Below are 18,752 nucleotides of genomic sequence, written 5' to 3'. Positions count from 1 at the left end.
GTATCCGGCACTTTCGGCTTACCCCCGAGTTTTCACCTCCCTTCTCGGGGCACAACAAAGTGCCATTGCTGCCACACAGAGTCCTCGTGACAGACAGAATTGAGTAGGGTTTGAAGCTGAAGTTTCCCCTCCCAAGGGAACGTCGTATGATTTTTATGTGTAAGATGTGATTTATTGAAGGGGAGTACTGCAACATAGGCATTTATTTATTTTAACACTGCAGTCGAGTGCCTGATCTTGCTCCCTTTAAAATCAATGGCAAGGGTTTCAGTGACTGACTGAGAGGGGACAAGATCAATTCCTCCCAGTGCTCTGTGTATCGTATAATTCGGTATGAGAAAATTTACTGTAGGATTTCTTTAGGAGATTTTAGTATGGAGATGCTCTGAAGACTGTCACCTTCATCTTTTTGCTAATGCAATATACATAGTGGGTTTATTTAATTGTCTTTGTTCTTTCATAAAATCTGCTTGAGCTGTAGTTCAGTGTATAGGCTTTTGATTTGGAAAGGTCAATTCAGAGATCCTTTGTGAAGTTGTATTTCTATCCTAAATGTTTGAATTAATTGCAATTAATTTGGTGGTGGGTTTTTTGTTTGTTTCCTGAATAAAAAATGAATAGACTTGTACAGGCTTTTTGAAGCTTTGCCTACAGGAAATGATGGCAAATGCCATACATTGTTCCATGAAATTAAGTTTTGGACTCTGAAGTGTAATATGATTGGCAGTATTTCTGGAAGGGTAGATCCTTTGTTACTGAGATGTAGACATCGCTGATCTTCAGGTATTTAATAGTGATTTGTCAAAAGCTAAAGAAATAAAAACGCAATGGGATTCTGCCCTCTTTTTCTTATTTACTTTTTCAAATGGACTTAGGGTTGTGGCTTTGTCATATCAGAAAGGTCCTGTCATCTTCAGTTTCACCATTACAAGAAGGGAAGTTTGCATTCATCAGGTAGTTTAAAATACAATATTCTCACGGTCTGGTTTGATGTCCAGAGAGCAATCTCTTACAGGAGATGGGGTCTGAGTGGGAGGCTTGTTGCACTTGCAGGATGTGTGTTGCAGAGGCAGGCTCTTGCACCCTGACCAAGCTTTTGTGAGCATCCAGCAAGAAGACAATCTCTGGTTTCTGTATCTTTAAATCCCAGTCAAGCTATGATACTACGGGGGTTGTGCATGTAAGGAAATGCTTGACAGGGAAAGCTACTTGAGAATAAATTTATATATTTATGCAAATTTTAAAGTGGTTTAATTTTCATTTTTTTAAAAACATAAATTGGCAGATTTTTAAGGTGTTACTTCCCTAGCCACTGTTGCAGATATCATATAGTAAATAAAAACACATCACATTCTGTCATCTTCTGGCTTTGAATAGGATTTCAGTGAGCATCTTCTGTTCAGTTGTCCATTTCTGCGTAGGTTGTTACCTATCTGAATTTCATAGAAAGCAAAATTACACAACCTGAAAATCACTTTTTGGCTTTCTCTGTGTTTTGCTGGGACAGAACCACAGGCCAGCCATGACCTGCAGGCCATTAGCAGTTCTGAGTCAGCTGGGACAGCTGACTTGAGTCGGCTCACAGGTGTATCCCATACCAGGAGGATGTTTGCTAAGGGGAACGGAGGCTCTTGTTTGGTTTTCTTGCTTTGCTTTCTCCTCACATGTTTCCTGCTCTTTAGGAGTGCCTTCCTGGAAATTGTGACTACAACACTCTTGTTTGGCTGAGTATAACTTTCATATTGGCACTGCTATTATTTAGGTTATTTCGTTAAATCCGTTTTCATTTCAGCCTGTGGGTCTTCTTTCCTTTCCCTGATTCCCCTCCTCTGCTGGGGAGGAGTCATGGGGTGACAGAGTAACTGCTGTAGTTTAGCCCCAGATATGTGCTAAATGGAGACAGGCTTTTATAGTTAACAACTGCATTTCCCCCACCCCCCGCCCTTGCTGGAGCTAATGAGTGATTCTAGGGCAGTAGGTCTGCTCTCGGAGTGTGGTTCCGTGAAACTGTTTGCTTGGCCTTTTGACTGACTGCAACAATTTTATCCTGGAAATCAATGCAATATGCTTGATCCTTACAAGGTTCATTACAGTGAAAGAAAGTCTGAACTAATCTGTTTTTAAAAAAAGCAGCAGGGGAGAATAATCCTTCTTGGAGCTGCTGATGCAGCTGATTGCCGAGCTCTCCTAGAGACAAGAGAACGGGACCTCTCTCTGTACTAAACGATAGATGGTACAAACCAACCTAGAATGAAGCTTTTTCAGACTGATAGTGAAGAGCAGAACTGCATCCCTTTTGGTCTTAATGTTGGTCTTTGATAGCTTTGTTCTCTTGGAGAAAGCTGAAGTGATTCCTTAAGATAGACACATTTAAAAATGTATTAAATTTCAGAAATTGTTATAGATTTGCTGCCTGGGGCATAAATGCAAATTACACTTTTACTAATTAGTACCTTTCATTTTAGGTAATGTGCTATATAAAATGGGATATACCATTATGGGCTATTTTGGTGAGACAGGAAAATGCTAGTTGTGAAAGGTAATGGCAGAGAGCCAAGGTCACTTCTGTCAGACTTCAGAGTTGCTCATATCCTTGGACCGATATGTTAGAGTCACACTGTGGATCTGTTTCTCTGAGAGTTTTAATTAACCTTAGAAGACAGAGCAGGGCCAGCTTCCATGTCACTATTATGCCTGTGTTTTGCTTCTAGATCTTATACTTCGAGGAATTCTTTACATAGATGGGATTTTCTGAAATCAACAAATGGTGCTAAATTAACTTTGGCAAAATTCTGGGAGTCTTGTATTTGTTTATCTGTTCTTTCTTCTTCTCCTGCTGGCTTGGTCTATCCAGAGTGCTGAATGTGTGAGAAGGGGTGGGCTAGGGATAAACTGACACTGGGGCTGCTCCTGAAGTTGTACAAGACCATTTTTCAGAAACTCTTTCAAAGTATTGTAGGTGTTTTCAGATATGTGGTATACATCTTCTGTATGAGAGATCTGAAAGCGGAGTGTTTACGTACTAAAATATGCCTAAAATGTTTGGGGTTCTATTGATTTACAGAGTAGTATATGCCTCCCAGTACCTCTATCTCAGCCTGTAAACCCCATCTGTTTCTAAAAGGTGTTGCATATTTTGGGTTGTTTATGTTAAAGGTGCTATATAAATATAGAGCATGGTATTAGACATTATAAAAGAGTCCAAACTACTGAAAAGAGCACACTGGAAGAATAGCGGAAAGGAAACCCAGCAACTGTTAGAGTGGCCCCCCAAGGGGATAAAGCAGGAGGCTAAGAGTGGTTTATAATGGTAGATGCATTACACACAAGGTTATAATTTATTGGCTCCTCTGTTTCCATTGCCACTGTCGAACCGCTTGGGGAATTCATGTTCTGTCAAAGTAAATGGCTCCCATAGATTGTTGAGGCATTATGGTAAATCTGCTGCCTTCACTGAGTGTGAAGGCTGTGTTGCTTTTGTTTGTTTGTTTGTGGTGGTTTTGTGGTTTGGTTGGGTTTTTTTGGTTTGGTTTTTTTTGTGGTTTTTTTTTTTTTTGCAATTACTGCAGTTTATCACTTAGAAATTTTTCAGGAATTCTCAAGATCTAATAGCCAGCTAAATGCATGCAAGTCTTTAGTAATTTCCTCCCAAATCAGGCATCTCCCACTCCAGGTGCAGGACTTGTTGGTTGCAATACAAACTGAGAGCAACATTTGCCTGGAAAAAATAAAAAACAACCTAAAAAAAGAAATAAAACATGTCTCTTGTTTTTCCCAGAAGAGAGAACATGGCTGAAGTGATAGATAGGCATGTGGTGTGTTACCAGACGTGTGTATAGGTAATGGTAGAGAGTATGATGTGCACTTAAGGAAAATCATGTGTCAGTGTACTTGAGTGAAGTGATGGATGGGCTGTGCTGTGCTGTGTTGCATTGGAAGCTTCTCTGATGTATCAGCTTTGTGGAGTGATTTCACCATTTTGGGGTGAGAGGCTGCCATTTGCTATCCCAGGGGAAAGGTTGCTACTCTTGGCTTCCCAGGAGTTTTGCAAACAGATGGAGCAGCATTAATTTGCTGTCTAGGCTCTGTTGGTAGAAATTCTCCAAAAGAGACATTGAGTCATTCTTTGAGTCCTTCCTTATCCTACACACCTGTAAGTTTTTTGAGGTTTAGGGTGGATTGAGTGTGGAGTTGATGTTTCAGTAATTTTTCCACATTTCCTTGTTGGATACATTGTTGACCAATGGGTAAAGATCCCACCCTGAGTTATGCAAGAGGAAATAGATGGAGTCTGGCATTTATATGCATTTAGATCTGTTGTGAGCAACAGTGGGTTGTGTAGGGAACACACTTTGTCTTGGTCAGAGGAAACTCTTCAGCTTGGCTTTTTAATGATCAGATTGGCACAGATAGGAGTGCCATTCTTGTCAGTGGTGCACAGCATGCATAAACCCATGGATTTACCTTACTTTTGTTCTTTCTCTCTGATATGTTTGCTTCTGATGCTGCTGTTCAGCTGGCCAGTGCCTGAACTTTGCAAAGCCATCCAAGCAGAGCTGTTATTTTGCATGTCAAAGTCTCTGATCTTGAGCAATTTTTTAAATTTTGTTTTGTCTGACCAGATAGCTAAAAAATGTTTAAATACAGGAGATTAACAATTATACTAATGAGTATTGCAAAGAATAAAGCCAGGAGTATTTAAAATCTCAGCAATTAAAACTGTCCTCATAGAAGTGAGTGAGCATGGGGGAGGGGAGTGCTGAGGGGCTGAGTCAGGAAAATTCATCATTCAGTGAGCTCTTAGCTTTTCAGAAAATGTGCTGTTTGCAGGTGTCATCTTCATGTCCATGATGTCTTCCAAAAATGGAATATTTCTTACCTGTCTTTGGACAGTACTTTTACTTGCAGGCTAGAAAAATGTGTGATGAACCTGATGTGGCCATAGGGGGCCAGTTTTAATGGTAGACCTTTCCTTCTGGGTTGGGATAGTCAGCAGTGGCTCAGTCACACCTAGAAGATTTGTGGGACTGTGAAGAGAACTTTGTGCCACTAGCCCCATAATCCTCCCTGTTAGTTTGTGGCAGTGTGGCATGCCTCCATGGGATTCCTCGTACTGTTAAATGTGAATGCTAAGTTTAATCCTTGCACATCATCCCTCTGAATGATTCATGACAAATGCTGGTAATGCTTAGTGCATGACACTGTTCAGTAGCTAGTTACTCAGAGATGGATAGACTTGCTCAACTTAGCCCCAAGATCCTGTGCACAGTTTAATTCTGGCAGTTTTTGCCCATCTCCCATAAATCTCTGCTGTTTGCTGTTTGGGCCGATGGCACATCTGTGATTTTTAAGGCTGAGGAGAGTGTGGTTCTATGCAGAATGTAGCCAATGGACCTTGGGTGAGCTGCATGAACTTTCTGAGCTTCAGGTATCCCAGCTGAAAACTTAACTCAGCAGCACTCATCCACACGCCCTCGTGTGTTTTGTGGTCTTTGGAGGGAAGCTGGCAAATGCAGAGTTATTACTAGAGAGGGATGGCATTTGGGGAGATTAAAAAGCACTGATTGTGTACACTGAAGCTATGACAGTTGTTTTCTGCTATTGAATGGCGTATGGCAGAGATGCTGTACTTTGTTTATGGGGGATGTTTGGGCTGGGATGCAGCATTTAGGTCTGTGTATGGACTGTAACTGTATGCTGTATTCCTCATTTCTAATCTTACCAGTTCATGTTCAGGTAGTCTCCTAGTGCTGGCGAGATGCCCAACAGGTCCGACTGGCTGAAGGCACTGGCTGTTAATGCTGGGTGCCTATACTTGCAGGTCAGGGGGAGGCTATGTGTGCTCTTTCTAGGCAAAGCTATGTCTGTGTGGTCAATAAGCTGCCACATAAAATGCTCCAACAATATTTTATTGATGCTGTGGAGGATCTTGTGCTCTGGGAATATCTTTTCTTACAGCCTGGAATTATTTTTGTTGCCATCTCATTATTTTAGGTTAATAATGCCATTACGTTTTTCTACTTAAAGTCTGTCTAGGTACTTCCTAACTTCCTAGTTTTGCACTATTGTATTTAGAGCATCCCCTCTAATTTCACTGTTGTGTTCAACATTCCATGCTGTCTGCTAAGAAGCACTGCTTAAATTTCAGATGAGACAACCACATCTTTCACATAAGTAACCCACCTGTAATATTTGTAACTATGGGATGCTGCTTTCTTTTGAAGTTGTAGGTCACCCTTAGAAGCCTTTCTTTAAGCTTCCTAAGGCCAGCTCTAACTAATATTTCAGTCTGATTACTGTCTTTAAGCATTGCAGCATCATAGCTATTGACCTGCACTACACTGCATTCATTCAGTTTTGGGGGACTTGGTGACTTCTGCTGAACAGAAGTGTTTGGGATGCATGCAGTTTCAGCTTTTCAGCACTCATCACATACCAAGCTGATTTTTTGCAAGTGTTTTCAATGTGGTTGTGTTAAAATCTGGTATTTTACAGCAGGTTTTCCCAATCTGTGATAAGCTGTCATGGGAAGAACCCAGGCTCAGTTCTAATAGGACATGAGAGCCTGGACAAAGATAAACTGCGGGATTTGAGAAAGCTGCATGACCTTGGCCTTGCCTTAGCTCCCGCAGCAGCTGTGATTCTGCATCTGGGGAGGAAGCAATGTGCAAATGTAGTGCCAGCTGAAAGCTAGCCCTTTATCTCTAGAACCAAACCAAACTGCTTCTGATTACAGAATCCTAATGCATGGAGCCGACTGGTACTTTGACTGGAAAGTTACTTGCCTGACCATTATGCAATAGAGAAAGCAAAAAACAAGCAAACAAAACAAACCCCAAAACCAAACCCAAAACCAAACAACAACCAAAAAACCCCCCACAAAACGCAAACAAAATGCAAACCCTCAAACAGACAAAAAAAGGAGAGTGTTCATTCTGCAAATGGGCGTGGGAATAGGTTCATCCCATTTACCCACCTCAGATCTTCTTTCATTTAGATTCCTCTGACAGCCTGAGCCATGCTTTTTCCTGATGGTTAAGGGCGGCAGGGGAGTTGCTGGTGTGCTAGTTTTACTTGCTTGGCTCTGTTACCGTCCTCTTCAGCAGTAATGTTAAACTCGTTACCTCCCCTTGTGGGAAGTTTTGCTTATGTTGCTAGATCACTGCTGAAAAACCTTTACAATTGTTTTAATAGCTTTAAAAAAAACCCCATGCAGCATGCCCATTTTAATCAAATTGTCTTTGCATGTATTTTTTCTATTCTGTTAGAAAGAACAGACATTAACTTAATGAAGCATGTACATGAGCTGCCTCTCAGTTCAGGAGAAGGACAGAAGGAGGGTATATAACTTTTGGTATTAAAAATACATTTTGTTTTCAAGAGCAGAGAGAAAAACGTAAAACATCTGGAACTTTCGGCCCAGTCTTTTAAACATAACTTCCATTAGCTCCACAAAACTTGCTGTGCTGGGATCACCTGTGAACTCAGGCCACGGGCAGCCCCTCATCTCATGTCATCAGGAAGGCCTGGTGTTTAGCGCCAGGCTCACTCCTCTTCACCTGCAGGCTATCTTTTTAGGGGTTAAATAGCAAAAACCTTGGCCAGGTTTATCTCGTAACTGGTTTCTGGGACTTTCAAACCACTGAAAGCAGTTGACCCTCAAATTTGGCTTCTTATACTATTGGAGAAGCTGGGATATTTTTGGCACAATTCATCAGCTGGCACGTGGTTATCCCGAGGCAAGAGATTTGTGAGGGATACACATCTTCATGAATGTTGTAAAGGAGTTTCTGCAGCAGGTCCTTATCATGCCCCATTTTTGGAAACTGGGAAGCTTAGCAGCCTGTCTTGCAGCCCTGGATGCCAGAAGGTTGTTGGATTCACTAATTAAAAAAAGAAATGGAACTGTTTTCTTTCGCCATGGTGATCACATAACATCATTTGACTTGAGGATCCTGTGGAATTTTCATCTGCGCTTGAAGGTGATGGGACAAAGGTGCTCTGCAGTCATGTTGTTTTGAAGATACTTTAAGGATTTGTGTTAGTGAGGAATTTGTCCCTCCTCTCTGCTGTCAGCTGGAATATAATTTTTCAGACAAGGGAAATTAATGCTGTATATGGTTAAAAGGTGCCTTCCTATGCACAAGAATGGTATTTATGGGAAGAGGTTGCTTCTGAGGTGATGTTTAGGGTGTCTTTCTGCTGTTACAGCAACAGGCATGAGAGTTTGATTATTATTTTTTTCAGGCTAATTAGCATATTTTTTTTCCAAGTATTTTTTCTTTTAAATTTAAAATCTGATCCAAACCAGTTTGAATTGGGTGTTGCTAATTTTAGAATTATCTGCGTGCATGAGATAATAAATCCCAGTTTTAGTTTAAAGAGAAAATATTTTACCAGAAGGCTGGCAAGATTATTATCAAAATGCTAATGATAATTTCTCCTACAGTCTCAGTTATTTTCAGAGGGAGGACTGGAATAGACACATCATCTGAATAATATTGATTTTAATATGTATTGCTTTCTCATTAAGATGTTAAAGTCTTTCCCCTTCTGGACAAAGGTTCATTAATTGCTGCAGTAGATGTGTCATTAAAGTGAGGTTAGATGCAAAATGGGTAGAGGGAAAGAGGTATAAAATGCTGATAGTGCAGTAGTAGATGGACTTTGGGTAAAGATACCGTGGTTGTAACAAAATGGAGAGAATGCTGCTGTGTTTGATGTGATGCCTTCTGATTGCCCTCTGAAATGATAGCCAAGAGGGCACTATCATATTTACTTGACTAAATGGTCATTTAGTAAATATTATTGAACATGTTTATTTGTGGATTAATTTCAGGCTAATTCCAATCACAGCCTCGTCTGAGTTACTATAAAAAGACATGGTTTTATGAATTTAAGATCTCATTTAATTTTGGAACTGATTTTAGCAGGCTGTCTTTTTATTGGTTGCCTTCTTAATGTGTTTTGAAATGCTTTTATTGCATCTTGTATCAGGTTTGTTATATGATCATCCCTATAAGCAAATCAATACATTTTCATTTAAAATTTGTGAATTTTTATTTTAGTGCAGTGAAGTTTTGTTTTGATTGACTTCCATTAACACTTATTTGTACATAAGATACAGACATACATATATTACACACATATATATTTACTTGTGTAAGATACAGTTTTTTGGACAGAAGAGCCTATTCCATGCGTTCGTGAATCCATATTCTATTCAGTAAATTGTGCAATATTGTCACCCTGTGCTAGGCAGGGGTGTATGTTTTGTCACAACACAGTGGCTGGTCCTCCTGCTTCTCTGGATGTGTGCCTGTGGTGACCTCCTGTGACAGAGCATGCCTCCTTGATGATAGGTGTGCACTTCTGCAGCTTCTTCCTAGGACTCAAAAAATACAGGTCTGTGCTTGTTGTATCAGGGAGGAGGGATGTCCAGTGAGGGGAATAGAAGTTGGCTGGAGGAGAGGTGGAGAAATGGGTACCATCAGCCTGCTATGAGGTGCCTGTCCCTTGAGAATAAGGTAGTTCATCGTGACAGGTTCTTCTCGTCCTCACTGCTAAGCCTTCTTGTGATTTTGTGCTAAAATACCACAAGATGAGAGACAGAAATAGCACAGGCTTTCCTGGCAGAAGCACGAGCTGCCGTACGTCGAGTGGGCAGGATTCATCAGCACCAGGGCTGCTGCTCCTCGTGGGCTCTGTGCAGATAGGGTGCCACACTGGGGAAGAGACAGGCGTGGATGGATTCGTGTTCAGTCCAGAGCATCTTGTGTTTCAGCCAAGAGTTTTTGTGTGAAGAGACTCACTCTTTTGCATACTTCCTTTCTAAAATAGATTTTTAAAAAAGCCCTTGGAGAATAGAGTCATACATTACATGTCATAAAATACTGTAAAATAATAGTTGACAGCCAAGAGATGAATTTTTTCTTTTTTGTTTATTCTCTTCTGCAGTGTAGGTAATCATGGTGTTAGATCATAGCGGAAAACATCTCGTTGTGTATATGTCACAGTCACGCAGCAGTGTACAATCCAAACCAATCATACCTTTTCAGTGAGGGAAAAATCAGTCAAGTTTTTTCTAGAAGTATGGTACTTTTGATCTATATTGCAGAAAGGAAACTGCACTTTTTTCCTAGCTTGGGTTTTATCTCTTCTTTTGATAAACACAGGACTTCCTTTTATGTGCAGTCAGTTTTGATTTTTATCTGAGTATATATTTCCATGGTGGTCATTACTGTTAAAAAAACATTACCACATTTTAAAGAAGAGGCTGTGGAGATTTCAGCATCTATAATAATATTGTTCAGCTAAGGAGAGGTCATTTTGTGCTTATTAGCAAACAAAAACTTGACAGCCAGGGTAGAATGGCCATCTCCCACTCATCCCAGGCCTTGAAAACATGGAAGCAAGTAACTAAGGGAAAGGTTGTTGTCTTCCTCCTCTCTTTTGCCAGCAGCACACTGTAAGAGACGCAGATCTGTAGAAAGCCACAGGGCTTTTGCTCTCCAGTTTCTCTGCTTTTAATGTTTGTTTCATATGAATTCAACACTGCCAAAATTCCTGTTACTAAGAATTGGGTTTGTCTATTCTATTTTTTTTTTAAGTACAAAGCACATCATTGATTTTCTGCTGCCTTCTGCAGTGTGTAGTGCTGAGATGAGCCCTAAATGAGAGCAGGAGGTGTGTTTGGTGCATCGAGTCACCATAGTCGCTGGGCGACTTGGGAGTTTGTAATGCTCTTTCATGCATCTCCTCTCCCTAATGTTTTGCACACATTTAAAGTTACCAAAAATAGGAACCCCAGATGCAAACTGCTTTGTCAGTAGCAGTAACAGAAGATCCAGGTAAGCATCTCTGTCATCATCCCCTTCCTGTGGTGCTCCACTGCTGATCAAGGACATCCAGCATGCAGAAGCGGGCAGGAGCAGCCTGTCCAGGGGTAGGCAATGGCACTCCTGTCCCCTTTCCATCTCCATGTGCATCTTTGCTCTTCACTGGGCCACTGCACCTGCCAGTGTCCAAAGTGGGGAAGGCACAGGCATGGGTATTCATTAAATCATTAACCTCCCAAATTAGCATGTTCTTTCTAACCTATATTGCAGAACCTGACTTTCAGACCAAGCATTCTCAGTTCTTTCTGTGCAGTGGTCATGGAGAGGAACCCAGAAGATGATCTCCTTCCACATGGATGATGAAATGCTTCAGAAGTCACCAGCAATGCTAGTAGTCAGGGACCTTGAGAGAGGATGTGCTTGGTGGTAAATAACGACAGCATGATAGTACAGTATTTAGTCATACTGAAAGGCATCATGAGGCTGTGAAGAAGATGGGAGATCATTTTAGATGTTTAGTTTCCTGGGAAGGGCTTGTGTAATAGCTTAAAATATGAGGGGAATGTTTAGGGAGAATGTTCATTGTAGGTTGATGTTCAAGTGTAGTCAGTAAGAAGACTAATAATATTTGAAGAGCATGTTGAACTCTGAGTCTGTTCTCTCTCCAAGCTTGGGAACCTCTGCCACACCAGGGACCCATCTAGCTGTTGCTGATAGCTTCCTTATTGCTACAGCTGAAATGGAATTGGTGGACTTGTCATGCTATATTTGTCATCAAATTAAAACTCCCTAGACTCACCTTCCTTTGACCAAACTTCACCCAGGCTACTGCCTGCTTAGGAAACAGCAGCAGTGTCAGCTATATTCTGTCCATGAACATGGGAGGAGGATTCAGGGTGCAGTGTGGTGAGAATAAAAAGGGTACAGTCCAAGGCAGGAGAAGTGATGCTTTTCAACTCTTTGTAGTTCTTAATTGTTCATGAAATGCTACTTAACAATTCCAGGAGTTATTCTAGCTACCTCAGCCTCTTTAATGTGCTTTATTTTTTTGTTCTTTTAGTTAGGTTTTAAATAAAATAAAGGTTTACATTCCCTCAGCAATGCCACTCATGTAGTGCTGGGTAGTTTCTGCCCTAGAATGCTGCCCTCTCAGAGCAAGCCTTTCCTGTTTGGTTTTTTATTGCTTTTTTTTCTGTCATTTGTTTGGTTTGTGTGGGGTTTTTGTGCCCTTTTTTTTTTTTTTTATTTTTGATGGTGGTGGTTTGGTTTTTCTTTTAGGATCTTAGATGTAGGAGAAGCCTTCTACTTCATTTAATCCTCTCTATAGCTACCAGAGACAGCTTCTCTTGGTACAGGGTTGGGTTGAAAAGAATGTGAGCTCACATTTACAATGAAAAATCATGAGAAGCTGGATTGAGTTGAGGTTCCTCAGCTTCTCTGATGCTTTTGATCAATGTGATTTCTTGAGAAGTCAAACAATGACTTAAAGGTTTTGGCTAATGATACCAACTCCCTGAATAAATGATTCCTTTCCAGTGCTGGTGAAATAAATAGAAGCCAAACACAGCAGCATAGACTGTGGTCAGCCTGAAGTTGTTTAATGGGCAGGTAAACCCAGAGCAATTGGCAATGAGCAGGTAAAGACCAGAGGGAATCTCAGGCAAGACAGTAAAGGTTACTTTTATTTTTAGTTGATTTTTCTCCCCCTGAAGAGTTTCCTTGGATGGTGAAGCACATTAAAAGCTCCTTTATAGTAGTATTTCACTTTTTGAAGTCAGGTAGCTGCAGACCAGAGAAAGTAATTGTATGGGGAGATCCTGACTATTAAAGCATTTAGTATCCTTGCAGTTCAGTAGCTTTGTCTGAATGAATTTCAGATAAAGACTGCTTTTTTGTATGTGTGTTTTGCTTTGGTTTTGGGTGTGTTTGGTTTTTGTTTCGGGGTGTTGGTTTTTAGTGGGGTTTGTGTGAGTGTGTGTGTGTTGTTTGTGTGTGTGTGTTTTTAGTGTTTTTTTTCACCCCCAGTAATTAGTGAAGGAAAGTGAGTAATCTGCTCCTTGGCAGTTCCACTAGGCACGTGGTTGGAGAGCAAAAGTCTCTGTGTAGTAGAAAGGATGAATTGATTTCTTTTTTTACTTCCAACTCCTCTTCCCTTCCTGCCCCCCTAGCTTCACAAGACTACAGATTTCAAGGCTTAGAGTGAAAGAGCCATGATGCCCAAGCTATTCCTAGGGACATGTGAGAGCCTCAGGGGCCTCTTTGGGACTGTGACTCAGTTTTGGTGGGAGGTGTGAGAAATCACTGCCATAGTAAGTAGCAATATCGTAGCACCTCAGCAGAACTGTTTTTGAGTGTTGCTGGAAGGGAATAGTCTTCCAAGGAAGAAAAACTTGAGGAATGTAATTCAAATAGCTTTGCTTCATTGACCTGGTGCAAATATTATTTAGGATAATGGTTTGTGCTGATGGAGTTGCTGTATTACTTCACTTTAGGTCTGCCAGGTGTTACTGCTTTCTACTTTCCATTCCATAAATAGATTTTGCCTTTTCCCTCTTACTCATATTTACTTTCTTTGCACATAGAAGAAGTAAACTTTTTTTGCCAGTAGTGAAAGCCACACGCAGGGGCTGTTTCCCTGCCACTGTGCTCCCCATGGCTTTGGGCTGTGTAGGGGTTTTGCTCATTCTCATGGGGCTTGGGGGGATGTGTTGTGTTTTCATTTAGGCTTGATGGGAAGTGACAGCTCAGGAAACACCCATGGCCCACTCTGTGTGCCTATGAGGTCCCACATCACCAGTGCCCCTTGCTGTTCACAGTCACCTTGGGCAGCAGCAGGGCAGCCAGCCCCATGGCCATTGCTCCTGTGATCCCTTGACATTGTCCCTCTGTCCCAATGACATCACCACTTGACCCAAGGAGTCTTTTCACATGATGTGCCAGACTGCCTGTGGTGCAGAGCTGTTTCTGAGCAACTCTAGACACTCCCTACCCATTTGGCACATGACCAGAGTTGGACCAAATTAATGGTCACTTTCAGAATGGAAATCAGTAATGTGTTCTTCAGAGGTCTATTAGAACTGCTACTGTTTGGTATATTAATGACATAGTGGGACTGAGTACACCTCCAGTAAGTTTGCAGATGACACCTCAAGCTGAGTGGTGCTGTCAGTATGCTTGAAGGAAGGAATGCCATCTGGTGAGCCCACAGCAGGCTTGAGGATTGGGCCCATATGAACCTCATGAAGTTCAACTAGGCCAAGTTCAGAGGTCTGCATGCGGGGCAACCACCACTATCAGTACAGACTGAGTAACAAATGGACTGAGAGCAGCCCTGTGGAGAAGGACTTGTGAATGAAAAATTGAACATGTCAACATGTCATTGCAGGCCAGAAAGCCAGCCATGTCCTGGGCTGTATCAAAAGATGAGTGGCCACCAGGTCAAGTGAATTGATTCTCCTCCTCTACTCTGCTTTTGTGAGACCCCATCTGAACTACTGTGTCCAGCTTGGGGTGTCTTGTACAAAACACATGTAGACCAGTTAAAGTGAATCCAGAGGAGAGCCACAAAAATAATGAGAGTGCTGGAACACCTCTCCTATGTCATTGTCTTTATTGATGATCTGGATGAGGGGATTGAGTAATCATCAGTAAATTTGCAGATGACACCAAGTTGGGAGCAGATTTTGATTGGTTAGAGGGTAGAAGGGCTCTCCAGAGGGACCTTGACAGGCTGGACAGATGGGCAGAGTCCAACAGGATGGCATGCAACAAGGTCCAAGTGATGGGTTCTGCACTTTGGCCACAACAGCCCCATGCAGAGCTACAGGCTGGGGTTAGAGTGGCTGGAGAGCAGCCAAACATAAATGGACCTCGGGGTACTGATTGATGGGTGGCTGAACATGAGCCAGCAGTGTGCCCAGGTGGCCAAGAAGGCCAATGGCATCCTGGCCTGCATCAAGAATAGTGTGGCCAGCAGGAGCAGGGAAGTCATTGTGCCCCTGTACTCAGCACTGGTTAGGCCACACCTTGAGTCCTGTGTCCATTTCTGGGCCCCTCAGTATAAGAAGAACATTGAGACACTTGAACATGTCCAGAGGAGGGCAGTGAGGCTGGTGAGATGCCTCGATCACAAGCCCTATGAGGAGAGGCTGAGGGAGCTGGGATTGTTTAGCCTGGAGAAGAGGAGGCTCAGGGGAGACCTTATTGCTGTATACAACTACCTGAAGGGAGGTTGTAGCCAGGAGGGGGTTAGTCTCTTCTCTCAAGCAACTAGCACCAGAACAAGAGGACACAGTCTCAAGCTGTGCCAAGGGAAGTTTAGGCTTGAGGTGAGGAGAAAGTTCTTCACTGAGAGAGTGATTGGCCAATGGAATGTGCTGCCCAGGGAGGTGGTGGAGTCACCATCCCTGGAGGTGTTCAAGAGGGGATTGCATGTGGCACTTGGTACCATGGTCTAGTAGTCATGAGGTCTTGGTTTACAGGTTGGACTCGATGATCTTTGAGGTCTCTTCCAACCTTATTGATTCTATGAAGAAAGGCTGAGAGAGTTGGGGTTGTTCAGCCTGGAAAAGAAAAGACTCTGGGGAGATGTTATTGTGGCCTTTCTGTACTTAAAGGGGCCCTAAAAGAAAGGAAGAGATATTTTTACCATGTCTTGTAGCGATAGGATGATGGGTAACAGTTTTAAGCTAAAAGAGGTTAGATTTAGGCTAAATGTAAGGAAGAAATTTCTTTCACAGTGAGAGTGGTGAAACACTGAAACAGGTTCCCAAAGAAGCAGTAGATGCCCCATCCCTGGAAACATGCAAGGCTGGACAGGGGTCTGAGCAACCTGATCTAGTTAAAGATGTGGGAGTTGGATGGGAGGGGGTTGGATGAGATCTTTGAAGGTTCCATCCACCCTAAAGCTTTCTTGGATTCTGTGACTCTATGGCCAGAGAATGGGCACAGAAAATAGGACATAGCAGACACTGCAGACAGCGAAAAGTAAATATTGTACAATGCGTGTTTATGTGTTGTGGGAGGTTACAGTAATTTAGATTTCTACTGCTGATTCCTGATGTTTATCTTGATGCAGTGAAGATGCTGTAAGAAAAAGACCATTTTTCTGCTGAAGGATTTCTTCGGGTATAATGCTTATAAATTGAATACAGAATTTAATAAATATCTAATCATTATCTTTATTCCATTGCAGCTTTGCTGGAGGAAGTATTTTGATTTGCAGAGAAGTTTATAGCTGAAAAATTGTTTGACATCCATAGCAAGTGTAGTCCAATCTTTAATGGATTGATTAAACTCTCCAATAGGGATATTCTGTTTCTGAATAATAATATTAAATTCTTGACCTTATGTTTCAGTTTCCAGTTCTTGAATAGAGGTATTTTTAGTTAACTGCACAGGATGCTTTATAGAAAATAGTAAATAGCAGTATTCTTTTGTAGGTGACAAGTTAAAGCATGTCCAAAGTGACTTGTTGCTAACGTAGTGGAGCCAGGGGGTGATCACACGGCTCCAGACTCGAGCACTGTGCTGTTGTGGTACTTGATGCACTTAAATTCTTTCCATCATCCTTACATTTGGAAGGAGTAAGACAGTCATTTCACAACAGATTTTGTGCTGGTTAAAGAGCTTTGAGTTTCACCTCTTTTACTGTGTTCCGTTTGGCCTATAGCCAAGTTAAGTTACTTTAGTTACTGAAATTGTTTTCCTCTTCTGTTTCCCAGTATTAACTTGCTGTAAAATTAACTAGAAAAATAGTATTGAGTACGCTGTTTCTTTCTTCTGTCTTCACATTCTGGGTCTTTTTTGTTTGCATGGATTTATTTCTCCTTTGCTTATTTTCTCTCGTATTGCCTGCATGAAGCTTTTGCCCTCAATTTTCATCTCATTTGACATATGGGAGAAACCAAATAAAATATTTTACATTTCTGTTTCAAGTTAAAAAACAGGTTTTATGCTGAACAATAATTGTATTACAAGGAATCCTGATGTGCTCTCAGTGTCATTACAATATGTTGAATAAAAGGTAATTTAATGGAAGCAGCAGAGTATTTGCAAGTTCACTGCATGAAAATTGGATTTTTGCCTTTTATTATTTACATTGCACCTTATTCATATTTAAGGCCACAAGGATTATCATCCTTCTTAATGGCTTTATTTAATAAAGGCTTTGCATTTCACAGTATAGGATCTAGCACAGACTTCAGTCTGTTATCAGGATTTCAATTAAGTAGCTTTAGCTTCAGTTGCCCTATAAATCCTATCAATACATCTAAATAATTAATTTGCTTTCACTGAATGGAAGTGACTATCTTTAAGTACAGCTGCTATATACTTACATGCTGAATGTTGCAACTATACTTTTAAAAAATGGTGTCTCAGTTAAGGTGACTGGCTAGACCATGTCTGGTCTCACAAGCTAAAAGACCATCTATAGAGGTAATTATGTCTGAGGACCATTGCAGTTGAGATGCAAGTGCACCCTGAAATTTGGGAGGAGAGGTTAGGGACAGGTAGATGTCATGAATCAATATATTCCCTAACTGGCATGAAGGACTTTGTATCCTTTGATCATGGTATGTATATCATGAACCAAGGGCTGGACATGCCGATTCCAGTGTGATGAAGTGGTCATAACTATAGGAGACAATGAAATCCTATTTCTTCTAATTTGGTTCTTCCCTTCACCTGTTTAGAATCATAAACCCACATTAACTTTGTAGTTAAGATTTTCTTTTGGGGTGATATGTTCTTGCTAGGTGTACAAATTTGGGGTATTGAGAGAGACTGAGATTTGATTTTAAGTGAATCCAATAAACAGTGAGAATTGAAAAGTTGTACCAGCATTGTGAACTTGAAGCCAGCCCAGACACTCACTAAAAATGCCACTCCTGCCCCAAATGAGAACAAAAATCAGTACCAGTGAGCTACAGGCAGCAGCAGAGGCATGCCAACCTCTTGGCAGTGCAGATGAATGCACTCAGCAAGCCACCTAAAAGCAGCAGAACAGCATACAACTTGGTAGCCATGGAAAAATGTTGCTAATCTGAGAGCCCTAGTCTTTTCCAAACCATTCCTATTGGCTTGTATCCAGAGGGGGGAAGAGCTGAGACTTTCAGAGATGCACAAAGATCAGGATGCTGGTCAAATTCAAAGTGCTTAAATTGCAATACTTAGAGCTTTAATCATGCACTAATAGGTGAAAAATATTTTTATCTGAGTGTATGAACTTGAATGGAAACATAATATTTATTAAACATGGTTCACTTAGTAATTTTGGCATTTGATATGCAAGGATTATGCATTTTTCCCAGGAGTTATGTTAATAGTTCCAAAATGATAATTTTAAAAAGGGTTTTTCCTTGCTAAAGGGAGGGTTATCTGTGCACATGTATGAGGAAAACTTTAATTAAAATGTCTGTTCTCCATTGTTTCAGGAATTTAAAATGCATTTTCTTCCCAATGAAACAAAAAGACAGCTTATATTTACAGGAGTCAAAGGGTTAATGTGTGAAAATGAACACATTCAAGGTTAAATTACTGACAGCTCCATTGTCTTGGCAAAGATGAAGCACAGCCTTAATTTACTTCTCTTGCTAAGTAAAACTTTGTTCTGTATTGTTAGAAGAAACGATTCCATATCTGGAGAAGATGGAAAACATGGAAATTGTGGTATTGCATCTGCTGACCTTAAGTTTTTTTAACCATTTCTGCCCTGGCCCTCATAGAGGGCCCTTTGTTTTTCAGAAGGTCTGAGGACTTGATATGTAGTTACCCTTTATGGTGCCTACTGCAGCAGATCAAATAAGGGGGCGTTCTTTTCTTTGCCCAGTACAGGAAACTGATGCTCTTGCGTACATCTGCCATGAGAAAATGGGACGTGTGTAGTAATTTCACAATATATTAACCATTTGA

At 41.2% G+C, this 18,752-nt stretch overlaps 1 protein-coding gene across 1 annotated transcript in view; it reads left to right on the top strand.

Annotated features, from left to right (window-relative positions):
• Nucleotides 1-18,752, top strand: part of SH3RF3 (SH3 domain containing ring finger 3) — a 297,393-nt gene that overhangs the window by 920 nt on the left and 277,721 nt on the right. The window lies entirely within an intron of this gene.

Source organism: Melanerpes formicivorus, unplaced genomic scaffold (genome assembly GCF_026170545.1).
Source record: "Melanerpes formicivorus ecotype bairdi unplaced genomic scaffold, bMelFor1.0.p_v2 SCAF_1, whole genome shotgun sequence".
In the NCBI taxonomy this organism is placed as follows: domain Eukaryota; kingdom Metazoa; phylum Chordata; class Aves; order Piciformes; family Picidae; genus Melanerpes; species Melanerpes formicivorus.
This window is presented reverse-complemented; position numbering and strand designations above follow the sequence as displayed.